The following is a 16,688-nucleotide window of genomic DNA, read 5'->3' on the forward strand; positions in this document are numbered from 1 at the left end:
ATTTATTACATTCATTTATAAATTAATAATCATTTCAGTGTAAATCTACAGGACAATTTTTACTGCCTTAACCGGGTAAAAAATGTTCATACTTCTAATAGAAATAGTTTTGCAATAAAATGTATATCCCAAGTCTCAGGTATGTGTTAAGAAGTTCTGATTTTTTGAACTTTGAAATTGTAAATGCCCACTTTCCCCTTAGAATAAGAACACTTCCTAAATCTGCAGACATTCTGCAGACAGACTGGGAACTTCCAACAAGCAGACTCTGAGCTTTCTCTAAGAACAGTTAATAACATTTTATGTCCACTGCTAATTGCATTAAAGGTGTAGAACTCTCAGTTTAATAGTAAAACTTGATTCTAAGACACGAGAATCTTTGTCTTTATTTTGTTTAGTCATTATAGCGAGGCAAAATGATTTTAAAATGGATGTCAAATGCTGCTGACTAGAAGCAGGAGAGCTTCATGACTCTTTGTATTTGCTTTGCAGAGATGCAGGTTATTGAGGCTGTATTCAGAATACCTGTCCTATAATCCCCTGTGCTAACATCGCACCCCAAACGCATTGTTCTGGCTTCAGTTGCTCCGAGGGATGCTGGGCTGCATGCACCAACAAAAGCCCTATGTGTAGCTTTCCTTGCCACCTTGCTCTTGGGTCTTCCCTCAGCATTTGTGTTTTATTTATATTATTATTCTATTTCTATATTTTCTGTATATTTTATATCATTTATTATTATTCTAGTCAACATAGCCTGTTGAAGGCTATGGCCTCTGCTTTGGCAGTTGCGTGACTTATTTACAGGGGGTGTGGAAATGTAAAATAATCCTTCACAAGAGTAAGTTTAGACCAGACTCATTGTCTGGCCTCCAAGCCTGCTCCAAGATGTGTATATGCATGTGTGCTTACTGTGTTTTTCCTAAATAACATTGGGTTTGAATGGTTTCTACAGGGGCTGGAGAGCCCCTGGAAGAGTTTAGTGGCAGGAAGAGGGTCTGAGAGAGGAAAAGCACATCTGTTTGCCAGCTCTGGTAACAGGACTCAAACCTTTCCTCTGCTGTAGGACTGGAACTTGGGAGTTTTGGTAAGCTGCAGCAACAGTGTCATAATTCAGGTCAATATTAATATTTTGTCCTCTGCTAGCATAACAGCATTAATTTTAGCTGGCACTGTGCTCTGACAAAGGACATTTTTGTAGACTTCCCTATCTCTCCCCATTGTGACCGCAACCTGACACTCCTGGGACAGAAATGTTTTGGTGGCAACTTCCTTGGGGCACCATAGCCAGGAGCCAGAGCGAGCTGATTTTGCTCTAAGGAAAAGGGCATACCATGCCAAACCATGTCGCCACCCTGGGTTATGAAAGAGTGCTTCAGGCAAGGAATTCATAAAGTGTCCTCACTAATGGTATGGACATACCCCTGAGAAGGTGTTCATTTCAGTTGCAGAGAACATCAGGGTTCTGTGTAATTTAATTGGTATTTTTTTACCCAAGTGCTATCTGCTTAATTAAAAGAGGGAAACGGAAAAGGGGGAAATTCCCCCCTACACTAAGGGTCATAGAAATCCTGCCTGTGTGAGGTTAAAATGTGTATTAAAAGCAAAAAGATAGTAAACGCTGGGGCACTACGTTGAGCTGTGCTACTGCCTTGTCCTAAATCTAGGTCACTTTGAACTAGGTGTGCAAACATGTTAATGCACCTAAGAGGAATTTTCAGGCGTGTGTAAACAATGCAGATATGTGTTTCCCCTGCGCTTCAGTGGATATAAGCTCTGGCACGGCAGTAAGGAACACCCATGCAACTCCTACAGCCAGGGTCAAGAAGTTGAGAGATGTTAACTCTGTTCTTCCCCATATCTCCATTTGTTCTGCTCTGCTTTTGCCCCATCTAACCCTGGGAGAGCTTCAGCAAACAGCTCGGTAGCTCTGCTTCTTACTACAGAGCAGTGTCCACATCCTGTTCCTTCTGGGAAGGCTTTCAGGGAAAGAATGTGGTATTTCGCACTCAGCCGTCACCAGACCAACCATGGGTCTATTGCTTCAGCTCAAACAGTAACCTGCCTTCCACCTTCCTCCATTTTCTTTTCCCAGAGTTTCAACCCAAGCCAGCTTGCAGGTTATTTTTCTCTGACATACAAACAAAACCATGTGGCTTTTGCATCTGCCTTCCAGCCCTGTGCTCCCGTTTGCTTCCTCTGTCTCTTCGCAGCTGCATTCCAGTCTCCCCACAACCTGCCTCTCCGTGCCAGCCCCAGGCCCTTCCCCTCCATTTCCAGAGCTGATCCAAAACCCATTGAAGTCAACAGAAGACCTTCTATTGCTTTCCAGGGCCTTTGGATCAGCTTTACAGTTCCTCTTTAAAACCTGATCTTTACATAAAGTATTTTCTTGTGTGTGTCTCTGTTGACTCACACAAGGTGAATTATCCTCATTTTCCTCAGCTACCAGTCTTCCGTGTTTTGTCCTTCCTTTCTGGATTTCTGTTGAAAGACATAATCAGATTAGGCTGCTAATCAGAGTATTTGAACATTTACCTCCCTTCCAGCTTATAGTTGCCTGTTCCTCGGCTTATGTGCAGCACTTGGCTATGTTTCCAGGCTTTAACATAAAGTAAAATGCTTTCAGTAAAACTGTAATTGAAACTAGCAGCATCAGCTGAGATATTACTCAAGTGACTCTAGCTAGATCACCATCTTTCTTCTGATTCATTGTAATGAAACCTCATTACAAACTTTTTACATCTCTCATCCTGTGTGCCTTGGAGAAGTTAGACATATATGGTATGCTCCAAGTATTAAGCTTCTTCCTTCTTTCCTTCCCTTTTTTTCAAAATAAATGATGAAAAAGGTTACATCAACTTCCTTTTAAATCTCTTTGTTAGCTACATTTTGCTTAATTCTCTTGCAGCCGGATAATGTGGTATATATAGCAGCAGTCTAATGCAGACTGTAGGTATCCAAGTCAAGGTACATGATAAAAGGTGATTTTCCTAAAGGCTAATACTTTTCAGAAAACACACAACCCCACTTCTGGCTGTGCTATGTGTTACACAGTTGTGGGCATGTGTATGAGCTGTTTAATGTTCTCTGCCTGCACAACATGAGTGGCAATGCAAATCATTGCAAATTAAGCACCATGGTCTTAGTTCCTTTTGTTTTTTTATTGCTTATTCTTGTAGTACCTAAGGCCTAGCTCAATTTTGCCAAGGTTTTGGGGAATCCTGCACAATACAGCATGGTATTTACAAGAGCATCCATCTGGGTCTAGGCACAAGGGCAAAGAGTAGCTCAACTCTTTGAGCTGGGTTTTAGAAGAGAGAAGACACCACCCAAGGCTGTGGGTAGGCTTTTTAGGCTGTGTTAGATCTGTACAAGGCAATGTGTGTGCATGACAAAGAATAGGATGCACACCATAGACCTACATTGTCTGGATCTCATTTCTGCCCATCCTCTCCCTCCTTCACCCCACAATATTCATGGAGGGCCTTGCACCTGCCTGCCACCCCGGCTCTGCCACAGTTAGGCCTTTCAGCTCAGCTCCTTCCCTCCTGGGGAAGCTGGAGAAAGGCAAGACACACAGCTTTTTTTTTTCTTTTTTTTTTTTTTTCTTTTTTTTTTTTTTCTGGCAAACAAATAAAGGCGAAGCAGAGCTATTTTACCTGGATGACCTGTCCTGGTGCCTCCAGTCTGATGGACTCCAGTTGCTTCCCACACACAGAGTACATAGTGAACATTTTATTGAGTCATCCCATCTCTGCACTTGAGGCAAAAACACGAACAAAGAAGCAACTGTCCAACCTGAGCTAACCCTGCAGCAGGAGGTTTTTCCTGGCATGGGAAACTTGATGTAGTTACCGACAAAAAGCTCCCAGTGTGGACATGGCTGTCCACCAGCCAAGCTGTGCTTTGGACCAGCAGAGTAAAGATGCCTTCTGCTCGAGTGAAACAAGCTGGAGTACAGCTATGGTGTGTCTACATTAGGATGCCATGTCTAGCACAGGGTATCTTTACCCCAGTTAACATCTTTATGTGACATAGACAATGTAGTGAAGGTAGTCAAGGCTTTGAGAGCAACAGTGGCTTCTCTATCTGTAGCCTAAGCTACCACCTTGGCTTGGTCTGCTGCCTCAAAAAACAATGGGTGGGTTTGGTTCATTTTTAATGAACCTTTTAAGGCCCCGATCCTGCCAAAGAATTTCCCCCAAAACACTTTTAGACTGCTCTGGCCTCCAACATGCAGGTTTTGCATCCCAACGGTTTGAGAAATGGCTTCAAAAGACACAAAGCAGGCAAAAATCGAACCCATTAATGACGTCTTTGAAGCCAATCTGCTCTCTGTGACTCAGCGACGTTACAGCGAGCAGTTAGGTGTGCAGCACCTCCAGACAAATACAGGCTGGCTGAATCCCTGCCCCAACCCACTTAATGCAAGCAAAAAAGAGGAGACACGTGGAAATAAGTGCTTGGCAAGTTCTCTACACCCCACAGTCATGCTCATTGCACAACGAGAGACACTGTGACCTGCAGCGAACAAGCACGTTCTTTTCTTGAGATGAAAGCAAGTGTGAGGTGGTAGCTCGGGGGGGTAACCTGCAGGTTTACCCCATACCTTTGCAATAACAGTTGTACGTGCATGCTCTAAGGCTGCTGAGAAGGCAGGCTGGTGAGAAGGGAGCCAAGTTGCAGGCCATCTTCTGCTGACCTCCTCGTGGAAGTGCTTGCTGTGATGAATGCACCCCAAAGCAGCGTTTGCATTTTGCTTCCTGTGTTTACCGCTTCCTCCTTTTGCTTCCAGCTACTTGGTGAGTCTCAGCCCAAGAGAATGACCAGGCTGTCTGCCTAGACACGACCTCTACCCACGTGGGTGAGGACCATAGCTTTCCCTAATTATCTCTAGCCATATTAGTCTAGGCTAAAAAGCCTGTAAAGCAACAGACATGGCTGTGACTGACCCCAGATATTCTTTGACACCGTCCTTGCAAGGTTAACATTTTCCCATCTTACAGGTGGGAAAACGTGGGGCATACAAATTGGGTTGTTTGTTGCAAGTCTGTCAAGTCTGGTGGCAACCTTGTGGACCAGACATACACCTCTGGGCTTGTTTGAAACTGAGCTGCAACTTCTCGATGAGCTATCACACCTTGAGAGAGAAAAGGGACCTTGTTTACACTCAGGGCCAGATATTTCTCATCTTTTTTTTTCTTTTTTCTTTTTTCTTTTTTTTTTTTTATTGTTTTTATGTGAACAACCACACTGAAAACAACAAAGCCAAAAAAAGCACTGATGAGCTGCATCATCTGTTGATATTTTGGCTACGGGGGCTTGCAGTACTTCAATGTGTTTCATTACTTCTTTTGTCCTCATTAGATGAGCCTTGAAAATACTTATTTAGTATTGCTGACAATAGGCAACCCCTAATCAGTGTAATAGGCTAACTCAAGAGATTGAGCTGTGCTGTATCCTTAAAGATGAATTCTGCTCTGTATCCATATCACCTCTTTTTACTTATTTAAACTGCTCTGCATACCACAGCTGTGCAAGCAGTGGCTGAACATTTTCTTAGCTAAGAGCATGCTAACAATTTGTTTGAAATGTTGTAGTATGTCAGGGAGTTTTGATCCCATTGTATTATGAGTGGGGTGTATGAAAAGTGTTACTTGTATAATGATGTTCACGTTGAGATGAGTCCCTGAAGTCATAGCAAAGTAGAGGGACAAGGCAGCTGGGGACTGAAAACCATGGCTTGTTGGGGGATTTACAGCGCAAGTGGTGAGGATGGTGCCAAAAGCCCTGTGTGATGAATGCGGATGTATCTTCCTTTGGAGAAGGGAGGACCATTACTAACGATGGCAAGATAGAAATTATAAATCAGCGTGTTTACCTCAGCCTGGTAGGCATGAGGCACACAGTGCCTGCCAGCTCACATGGTTTGTGATGAGTCTCAGTGTATTTATTGTTTTCCTAAAATCTTGATCCCTGGAGTCATGTGAATAGGTCACAGTCTCAGTTTTCAGTGATTATTATTTTCCTTAAAAAGAAAGCAGTTTTCTAGGTCTCAGGGATCTGGGCAAATGCTTGAAAACATGAAGTTGAGCAACACAAACCTGAGAAAGCAAATAATAAGAATTCCAAATGACTTTTTTTTTTTTAATCCATGTGTTTTTATGGGTTTGTTTTGTTTGTTTTCTTCTATTTTTTTAGTCCTGACTTATGGTTTTGAAGGCTTGTAGTTGGCAGTCTGAAGCCCTGATCTGAGCCATTCCCTTTTCCAAAGAGGCTGTGAGCCACGAAAAGACAAAAGGCGAATTAAAGCATATATTTAATCCTACTTTACAGATGGCACGCTCTCCTGCTTTGGAGAGTTTGAGACTAGGGACTCAAGGTCTCATGGGTGGTCTGTAGCAGCATGAAGAACTGATTTCACATCTTCTAAGTCTCAGTCTCCCCTGCAGCAAAATAGGCCAGGTTCAGCACTCTACTAATGATGCTGTGTAGCTTCTGAGCAGCTCAAAGTGAGCTGTTCCTAAGGTAAAAAAGATAAAATATTGTGAATGGTCCTTGGTTGGGTATATGGGACCAGAGCTCTGGTGATTTTGTCATGGAGGCATTAGTTCTAACAGGAATGTTCCTGGACCCCAAATGCAATTCAGTAGCAAGGGATCTCTGCCCACCAGCTACCCTCTTCTGATCAGGAACTCATTTTACATGCATCATGTTTCTCCTGCCATCCTCGCCACGCCCGTGAGAAGGACAGGCACCGAGCATAGAGGAGAAAGAGCAAAGGCAAAGCCTGGTGTGGCTGTTTACTTAACTTCACGCGCTATTGTCTTCCATCAGATAAGCCTTGTGGCCGTATGGTGAAGCATTTCTAGATCCAGATCAGCCAGAAAAAGTGAGATCAGAGACTAGGACACAAACACCAGACCTCTCAGGTTTCTTCTGTCCCAGGTGTGTACCTGCCCCATCAAGTCATGTGATGGAGAACTGGTTGTGATTCTCGTGCAGAGATTGCCTTCTAGTTTCATCCTGCTCCAAGGTGTGCCTGCGACCTGTGTATGGTTTCCAGCACCAGACCTGTCCCACTAGGCAGGGTGAACTGTGTGGGGGGATGGAGGAAAAAGCGTATCTGCCATACAGAGGTGGACAGCTGCCCTAAATCTGCAGAGATATGAGATACAGGAAGGGTACAAGAGAGGGATCAAGCCTGTAAGTGGCATTTTGGGTTCATGGGGCTTGGCAGGCAAGCTTTGTGTTCACTGTCCACATCTTTGGACAGAGGCAACTGCTTAGTCCATCGTCCTCACCTATCATTACTCAGGTGTAAACGTCAGCTAACTCAAAACTCTCTGACTTGAGTTTGTTTTTCTTTCTAAGCTGGAACACGTCCAGTTTTTAATTGATATCATTCAGCCAAAACTTATTTACCACCTTTTCCTGGTTTCTGTGTGACTTTTGGCCTGTCTGAGTATTTTAATTGGAGGCAAAGTAAAGGCTGCTTTAAAATTACATTTGTACAGGAGGAGTTTTTAACCGTCTTGTTTAAAGAGGACATTTGCTGAGCGCCAACCCAAACGTACACAGGTACATTAAATAGAAAAGGTCCTTTCAAATTATTACCTGCAAAAGGTAAAATGCTGAAAATTAAATCAAGTAAAATAAACTTCCAAATGCATTTAATTGAAAGTTAGTATACTTTGCAGAATAGTGTACATTTATTAGCTGAGTATTTTTGAGCTGTTAATCCACACTTTCCTGTTATTGTTGCTGTTCTGACACTCAGAAAACAATGAAAACTCTTTTAAAAGAACAAACTTAGTAAAATAATTCCTAGGAATTCAGAAAACAGCAGTGATGTGCACTCCAGCTTAGCACAGCTCGCCAGCACTGTATGAAATATTTCATGTTCAAAATGGCAGTAGTTCCAAGGTTAACACTGACAGGCACTTGCTGTAGGGCAGCTCTGGTTGTCAGGGTCTTTCCTTAGCAGCTCCTTGCCTTGGTTGACTTTTCCTATGCTGCCACTCTTCATCACCTCATTTATTTGAGGCTCTGACAGGACTGATAGGATCGGTAAAGATTCCCCACATTCCCACACCATATCAATGTGCTGTTAGCAATTACTTAGGTTAGCAAACAGTGCCAGAGATATTAAGGTATTTGCTAATACCATTCAAATATAGCCATTAAAGTGTTAATATAAATGTGAGATAAGAGCTAACCAATTTCTTTTTCACTGCCCCGACTCCATTCAAATGAAGCGATGGCTTTAAATTTCCATTGCTTTTGAGAAGTAAGGAGAGGATGTTTTGTGTATTTTGCTAAAGAGCTACACCTCTTCCCTGTGTGCCACCAGCTGCAGGCATCACTGTCCCTAAACTGAGCATTTCGTTGGCTTTGTAGTGCCAAGGATGAACATCCAGCACTTGTCTTCCACACACAGCCAATATATTATTATTATTCACATTGGTATTGCTGCCTCCGGGTGTACAGCTATGGGTTTAGCTCATGTGCACAAATGAAGGAAGAATACTAAAGCTAAATACTAAAATAAATCACACAAATTAAATTCTGCTGCATATTCGAACAAATGGCCCCTCACCTGAGTCTTCATCATGGATATATTGTGTATATTCATTATCTTCACCTAGAGTCTTGACTTGTGCTTCCACATGTGCATAGAAAAGACAGAAAGAGAACAAGAAGAGGTATAGAGGAGATTACAAAATCTTTAAGTAAATAACCCACGTAGACCCTGCTTTTGTGTGTGTGGCAATTTCTCTGGTGGGTTGAGTTAAACATTTCCAAGTGCCTTTCTTAAAATAAGTTTGGTAGACATTTTGGAGCTCTGATCTGATGCCTAGTAAAATTAATGCTTTTTTTTTTTTTTTTTTTCCCCTTTTTGTTTTCAAGCATAAAAATTTGGAAAGGGCATAGTAACCTTGGAAGCTTGCTAAAATACTAATCTGGCGCCAGATTATTTTTTATTTTTTATTTTTTTTAAACTTCATAAAACTTTGGGGAAACATTTTTTTAATTTTTGTTTTCTTCAGAGCATCCTGGCCTTGGTCATTTCTGTGCAAAAAAGTGCCAGAATGCCTTAAGAAAAGCTGATTTTGCACTATTTCCAAGTTCGCTAGTGCTGTGAAGTAGTAAAAATTCATGAGAAAGAAATGTTACAAGATTTCTAGAATGAAAAGTTTGGGGATACAATTGCCCAATTCTTCTCTTAAAAAAGCACCCTAAATTTAAGAACTTTTGCTGGTTGTAGAACAGAGTACGAAATTGAATAAAAACCTTCTGTGTCTATTCACATTAAAGGTAAATGGTTTTACAAGAGATTCCAGGGCAAGTCCAATAGGGATACGAATAAAAATGGGGAAGTGTAAAATGAAATTGTTTTATTGAATTGCAATGTATTCTTGCTCTCTTCTATATAAATAAAATCCACAGATTTATTTAATCATTATACCTTTTCATCTATTTGGTGTTCAAAAATGGAAGAAAACAAGAAAAAAAAAGTCTCTGCTTTCTGATTTTTGGAGGATTTTGAGTTACTGCTAGAAGGGGTTTGGTGTGCAGCTCCTGCAGCAGTGTGTACTTGGTTCAACCCAAAATCTCACAGGACACTTGTGCTCCAAGGGAGCAAGTTGAACTGAGAGTTGACTTTTGTCTGCCGTTCTTCTTCGACCATGCAAGAACATACACAGAAATAAATTAAATAAAAAGAGCCCAGGGCTAGTCATCTACTTCTAATCTCCCATAATACGCTTCTTGTTGAAGTACCTGGCTGATTTTAAATAATCCTGTGTTCTGGCAATCTACCTTTATCCCACGGAAAGGATAGCCCTCTTCCTAGAAGAATGAGTACTCTAATGCAGCATGCAAAATGCTGCCTGTGTTCCGTATCTCCAGTAATAGCTGCAAAATTTAAACAAAAGCTCTCCTGTGATGGGTGAGAAAGTCTTTTCCTTGTGGTGGCATTTGGATAGTAAATATGTCGCAGCCTAGCCCATAAACAAATCAAAACAGGAACATCCCTGGAGCGAGATCCTCTGTTCCTCGTGCTTTTCACCCTGGTTAGGGCAGGAAATCACCTGCAGATCTTGCACTGTTGATCATTTTTAGCTACTCACCATCTTGCAAGGCCTGAATTGGCATCCTAGGGGATGCTGCAGCATGACCTCAGCCAGTTACAGATCCCCTACAAGCCATCTAGAGGTAGCATGGGACAGAGGACAGGCAGGACATGAAGCTCACCAGACTTGTAGCTGTTCAAGAGACCTCCCTTTCATTGCAGGGAAGGATTTACTATCAATTCTCATTGACAGAAATGCCTTGGACCGTCAGCCAGCTTCTGATGGGAGGAAGAAATCGAGAGCCAGGTCACTGAGACAACTGCCAAGATAACAGCTTATTCAAACAGTTCTGTTTATTCTGCAATTTATTCAGTAAATTGGCCTGTCCAAATGAAATTTGATGGGAAATTATTCCGGACATGGAACATAACTTACATGGCAGCTGCCATGTATCTCCCTATGCAAATTAGAGCATATTTGATCCTTAGAAGATGTTATTTTTAAAGCTGAAATCTACTTAGCACGTTTCAGAAAATCTGTCCTGCTGATAAATGCCTTGAAAGCAAATTTCTACAGTTCAGTGTTTGCCATAGCTTTAGGCTGTGAGATCTCTGCCACATCACTGTTATTTGTGCTCATCAGAGCCTCACTACATTCATATTTCCTTCAAAAGGTTCTGATGAGAAATTAAAGTATTGCCATAGGAGCTGATGCAATGAATCTGATAGTCTTTCAGTTAAAATCTGAAACTTCAGTTTAATCTCCAGAATGCCCTTTTTAAAATTAGCCCGGTGACTTTATACTTTTAAAGCTTTGGATAACAGGTAGAATGAATGGGGAGAATGAAGCCCTAAAAGGGTTTCTTGTTGCAGTTTGGTAGCCAGTGCTTCCTGACTTGTCCATATAAATACTGCCCAGAGATACACCTGCCTGCATGGTACCAGCAGTTCCGATGCAAATAAAGCAGCTCTGCACTTTAAAATCCATTTTTGGCTGGGATGCGTTTCCTGAACATTTCCTTCCAACTTCTTGCTCACACACAATGCAAGTATACATGAACACACATTTGCTCACTTATTCATTCACACAGCGCTCTGCTTCTCAGACAGACTAAGCCTCTTTGCACCACTCTGTTTGTAAGAGGAAATAAAGTCACCATAAATCACAATAATTTCTTCCTTAGCTCTACATCACTAACGGCCACGGCCATAGGGGGTTGGTTAAACGAGATGCAGTGCAAGTGAGCTTTGGGGACGTATGGAGAAACACACACACACACATCTAGGTGCACAGAGACAAGCAGATGTCTGCGTGTTTACGCAGAGAAGGTGTTAATCTTCTTGATAAAGATCTATTTTCTAAGAGAAAAAAATAAATAAGGCTTTTCTTCTCTTCCTATTCAGGAATATATATTTAATCCCTTGTTTTATAATAATTTTCTGTGGGTGCTCCTGAACCTCTTGCTCATAGGATCAGTTATTTTAGCCAAGAGAAGTCAGATGAGGATAACAGGTTTTACCAAGGACTCATTGTTTTACTGGGAACACTCTAAATGTGAACTTTTGTTACTACACTGCACCTTTTAAAGACGTGCTTGCTTTTGCTGTAACACCAAAATGTTCATGCTGAGCTTCTTAGTTTAGTAAATCTACCTTTGTGATTAATTGCATGAGCTTGTGTAAGTGTCTTGGACCAGCAAAGCTGTGTAAATGTTATTAGCTCTATTTCACAGGTGGAAAGCAGAAGCTACTTGCCTGAGTTGTTAACAGTGTTATTGTCAGGGCTGGGGATGGGCTGCAGGGATTTCAGTCCCCACAATATTCCTATACTGGGATGGGTAATGAAATCCAGAAGCAAGTACCAGGGGTGATCTGAGAGTGAAGATCAGCACAGTTCATTCTCCAAGCTCCCTGCAGTTTTAGGTTCTGTTGGTCCCCACATTATTGAAGTTGGAGGTAGCATCGAGGTCTCTGGAGGCAGTCTACTGCGGAGGCTCAAACAGCTCAATAAAGCTTTTATGTTCTGTTGCTTCTAAGAGTCCATGGGAATACAGCTCCTAAATGCCAATGAGATGGAAATCAAGTTGTAATGATCGGGAGGGGAGGAAAGAGTGAGGAGAGTCACTTCTCTCAGTGAATTAGAAACCACATCATCCTTCCATCCCCACAAAGTGACAAGTAGGATTTTTGGCTTCTCAGTTGCGCATTACTGACAGAAATGTTACCCTTGGAAACTATGGGCATTTAGGACTTTCAGTGATACTTGAGCACTTTAGAGAGGAACAGTTTCGCAAAACTGGAATTTACATTAAATTATTCTGAGGTTTTTAAAAGGTGCTCCCAGCTGCAACCTTCCTTTTGTAAATGATTTTCTTCAGTATGCACCATGACAAAGAAAAACAGAGAGGGAAAGTGGAGACTAAGACTCAGAAGTGATTAAAGAGTGCGAACAAAGTCAATTCGCCCGCTCTCTATAGCTCTAAACATTTTTTAAAAGTACTTAAGATAAGGATTTATTGCTAAACAGTCGGTCTATACTTTGCCAGGTTTCACATCGCTGACTAATGCAGTTTAGTTGTTACAAGCCAATGACTTTACATTTGCGTCATCAAAGCACTCAACCCAAGTAAGTGTGTAGGAATTAACACTAAAAAAAAATTCAGTGGAAGACCTTATGGAAGGGAAGGGAAACTTCTATTTTACTGAACTTTTTAAAGCTGTCCTTACTCACATTCTCTCATACCTGCAAACTCGAAACCACCAATATGTATTTGTCCAAGAAGTCTGGGCAGGATTATTACTTGTGGTGACACAGAGAACAAAGGATGGCAGCCACTGTGTCCCCATTACATCTGCTGCGTTCCTCTTGAATGGTGACAATGAACCGGGTTTTGAATAGGTCTTTTATACCCTTTTGAAGCCAGCAGTTATTATGGCATGAAGAATCTTGTTTACTTCACTCTCCCAACATCTTAGGCAATTACCTTTTGTTTCCTTGTTTTGGGTATCTTGTAGCTACAGGCTGTTTTCCTGTTAGGGTAGGAGGAAGAGGCATGGTAGGTACGTACAATTTTTTTTTTTTTTTTTTTTTTTCTTTTTTTTTTGCTATCCTCCTGTTATTGAAGCGTGGGTCTTCTGCTGAAAATTCATCTTGTGTTCTTGAGGTGGAAAATACCATCCTTGGTGTTTGCCAGCATAATTGCTCTCAGTAGATGCCATTCTTTTAACCCTTGCTTGTTATTTTTCCTGGTGCTTTCATGAAAGTACACCTCCATTCATGCTTAACTCTTCCATATCTCAATAGTTCTGACACTAAACTCTACAAGTGTTACTTATAGCTAGGCTAAAAACATAAAAAGCACCGGGAAATGCTCTGGTGACTACTGAAAATAGAGTAGTCAGGAGAGAGGAAGGATGTGGGAGGAGAATTAAGATGTGAGGGAGATTCTCAAAGCTTTTTCTGAGACCTTTAAGCAGTATCTGTAAAAAAATCCTGCAAAACAAGAGATAGCACCTACTCAGGTCTGTAGCAACGTTTCCGTTTTCTCCGAGATGAGTCACTCAGAAAGTGATATTTGTGCCCTCAGGTTTAGAGACAAGTGAATCAGTTCTGTTAAGAAAAGCTCAAGTACCTGGGGCCCTTCTGGTCCTACTTTCTGTGACAACTTGGAACCAACGGCGTTTTGGAAACTAAGCGAGTACAACTGATGCTAGCTAAGTTTCTTCTCAGCCTCCCAGTATGCTCCTGGGTTTCACATTACTGAGGAATATTTAAGGCACTCTTAAAACGTCACTTCTCATTAAGATATTTCAAGCAGAGAGAGATGGATTCATTTGCTAAAGGCAAAATTTTGACCATTAGGTAAGAGCAGAACTCTTCCATACGGATAGATTTGGGAGGAGTGGGTTTTGCCTTAAAGCAACTTAAACGTATCAGAGAGCTTTGATCCTCATTGGAGCCATTACTATTATTTCATTTCTTCCTCAGTTTGTACTGTCTGGTGTTTGTGACCAGAGCTAGATAGAAAACTGCTGATTCCATGTAACTTCATGTTATACAAGCCTTCCCAGAAACAGTTGACAAACTATGTTTGAAAAATATGTGTGGAAAGCAAATTATACATTAGTCATATTTAGTTCAGCTGCCTTGGGGAAAGGAGAATAATAAAGCAGAGATAATTCCTCTCTGCAATTAGCTGTGTGATGCTAGTGTAAGACCCTTGCAGGTTAATGTTTGTGGGTTTTTTTGGTAGGGAAGGGACAGGTGATGTGGTTGGAAGGTGAGAGTTGGAACTCATACTCTTAGAGGTTGCTTGACAATCTCTTTTTTTAATGTCATGCCTGTGCAGTGTAGGTATGAGGTCTGGATTCACATTATACTATAAATAACTGCTTTTGATAGTGTATGTATGAAGTTCATGAGTTGTGTTCTTCTTACAGTAGCTTTGCATGGGAAATATAGACTTTCTCTTACCCCCTTCGATTTAATTTCTCATCACACTAGAAACAGGTGTGATGGTTGTTTGGAAAGTGTCGAAGCCATCAGGAATCACAGAGGCAAAGCAAAGCTTTCTCATTCAGTTGAATTCATGCGGGGGTGCCTGTCCCCCTTGTTCAGGCAAAGAATATGAATTTACACCAGTCAGCATTGGGGCCAGGGCTTCTGTGTTGTGTGTTGCTGCCATCCAGAGCTCACTGGAGCAAGGTGCATTTGAAGATGATACTCCGCTAGTTCTAGTCATGCAAGGTAAAAGGCAATAAATAATAAATGCCATAAATAAAGGATGATGTTCCAAAATAGCTTCAGTTTCCAGTGAGAACTGGAAGCTGTATCTACCACATCTGGAACAAGTCTGTTTTCATTTCATATTCAGGCCATTCTCTCTTCCCCCAGAGACTGGTTTCAATGAGAACACGATTGCTTCAAAAGAACCTGCAGGGGCTTAGTGCTCATAGATTAGCATTTCTGTAACCTTATTCAGTTACTCTTAAAAGACTCTTGGTAGGTCTGTATAGAATATAGGTGTAACTTTGGCTGCTGCTGATTATGGTGATGTTAGACATCAAAAGTGAAGAGAAGTGTGAATCTATCGCTTGCATTACTGCATAAGGCCTTCTGAATTCTCATTGTAAAGAGAACAGAAACTTGAGAATTGTATCACTGGGAAAATTGCTGTTGGGCCAGAGGCAGATCTAAGAACTGAGGGTCTAGTGTTGTGGCCTGCATTTCAGACACAGCAGCTGTCTGAAACACGGTCATTTGTCCAGATATTCTTCTGCACTGCGGAATGAGGAGGAGAGGGGTTGACAAAAAACATAGCAGAGTTTATGGTTTTCTGCTTGTGTGTCTTTGTGAGCTCTTGCAATGTTCATCATGGTTGGAAGAAACCAGCTTCTAGTCCACTCCAGGTTGTCAGGAAACGCTTTAATGTTGCTTCTTTCTTGCTTATTTTTCAAGTGTTGGTTTGAAATCTAGAGAGTGGAGATTGTACGGTAATTCCTATACACCCAACACACTTAAATTGGTGTTCTGTTTTTCTGCTGCCCCATCCAAATGAAAGAATTGGCTTCCATGGAAGGACTTGGCTGTCCAACTCTGTTGAAATCAGTGCAGGTGACCCAAGTATCTTGCCTGGCATGTTAACTTGTAGCATTACCAGATTGTACTTGCCCAAAGAGGCACTTGTAACCCACTGTTACTGAGGCTTGCTGGTTAATTTTAAAACTACTGATCTGGTGTAAGAGAAAGTTCAGCCGTTTTACTGGAGAGCGAGGCTCGGTTGCGAGAGTGTGCACGGGGAACGGGGAGCAGAGGCAGAGCAAGCAAACAAATACCGAGAAAGTGAGTCATCCAGCTCTTTACTTGAAAGCTCCACACTCCCCCTCTAGCAATATTCCAGCTCAAATCCAGACTGTAAATCACTACCTGCGTGAACTCGTGAATTACTCATTCGTCATGTGTCCGGCCAAGCCATGCCAGGCCCCATTGTTTGAAGTGGTTAACCCCCTCGCCGAGGCTGCCTGAGTGCAGTCGGTGCGAGCCCGTGGGAGCTGTCAGAGCTCTTCTGCTCTCCTTGGACCCCAGGGAACTGCACAGAAAGCCTCAGTCTTTGGTTAATCTGGGGAAAGCAAAGCAGAGCCCTAGTAAGGGTGTGCTGGTCACTGCCGAGGCCTAGTTTTGTTGTACAGTAGGTGTCTTTGGAGTGACAGCTGAATAATACATAACTCAGGCAGACGGTGAATTGGTGGAGCATTACTGCTTCACTTGCAGTTTTAAAGCAGTCAGTATGGTCTCATTTCAATTCCATTTAAATGGGAAGAAACGCAATAGGAGGGATTGTCTGTGTCACACGGAACAGAGTCTGAGAGATTGGTGTTAGCCCAGATCTTTTTCCCTAGGCTGATTTTGATGAAAGAGCGATCCAAAGCTGTGCAGAGCAGAGGATGGGTACAGCCATGAGGACACAAAGCCTTACCTGACTGGTGGCAGTGCCAGGGATTTAAGGACCTGCTTTCCTTCCCTTCTCCAAAGGCTGCCAGGCAGGAGCAGGTCAGGTTCCCACCCTCTTAAGGATGCAGAAGGTGCTCAGCGCCACTGCTCCGTGGGTGCTGT

General features: G+C 42.1%; 1 long non-coding RNA gene across 1 annotated transcript in view; it reads left to right on the plus strand.

The window, feature by feature from the left end:
- Positions 1–16,688, plus strand: part of LOC116499410 — a 110,786-nt gene that overhangs the window by 44,218 nt on the left and 49,880 nt on the right. The window lies entirely within an intron of this gene.

The sequence above is a fragment of the Aythya fuligula genome, chromosome 27 (genome assembly GCF_009819795.1).
Source record: "Aythya fuligula isolate bAytFul2 chromosome 27, bAytFul2.pri, whole genome shotgun sequence".
Classification (NCBI taxonomy): Eukaryota; Metazoa; Chordata; class Aves; order Anseriformes; family Anatidae; genus Aythya; species Aythya fuligula.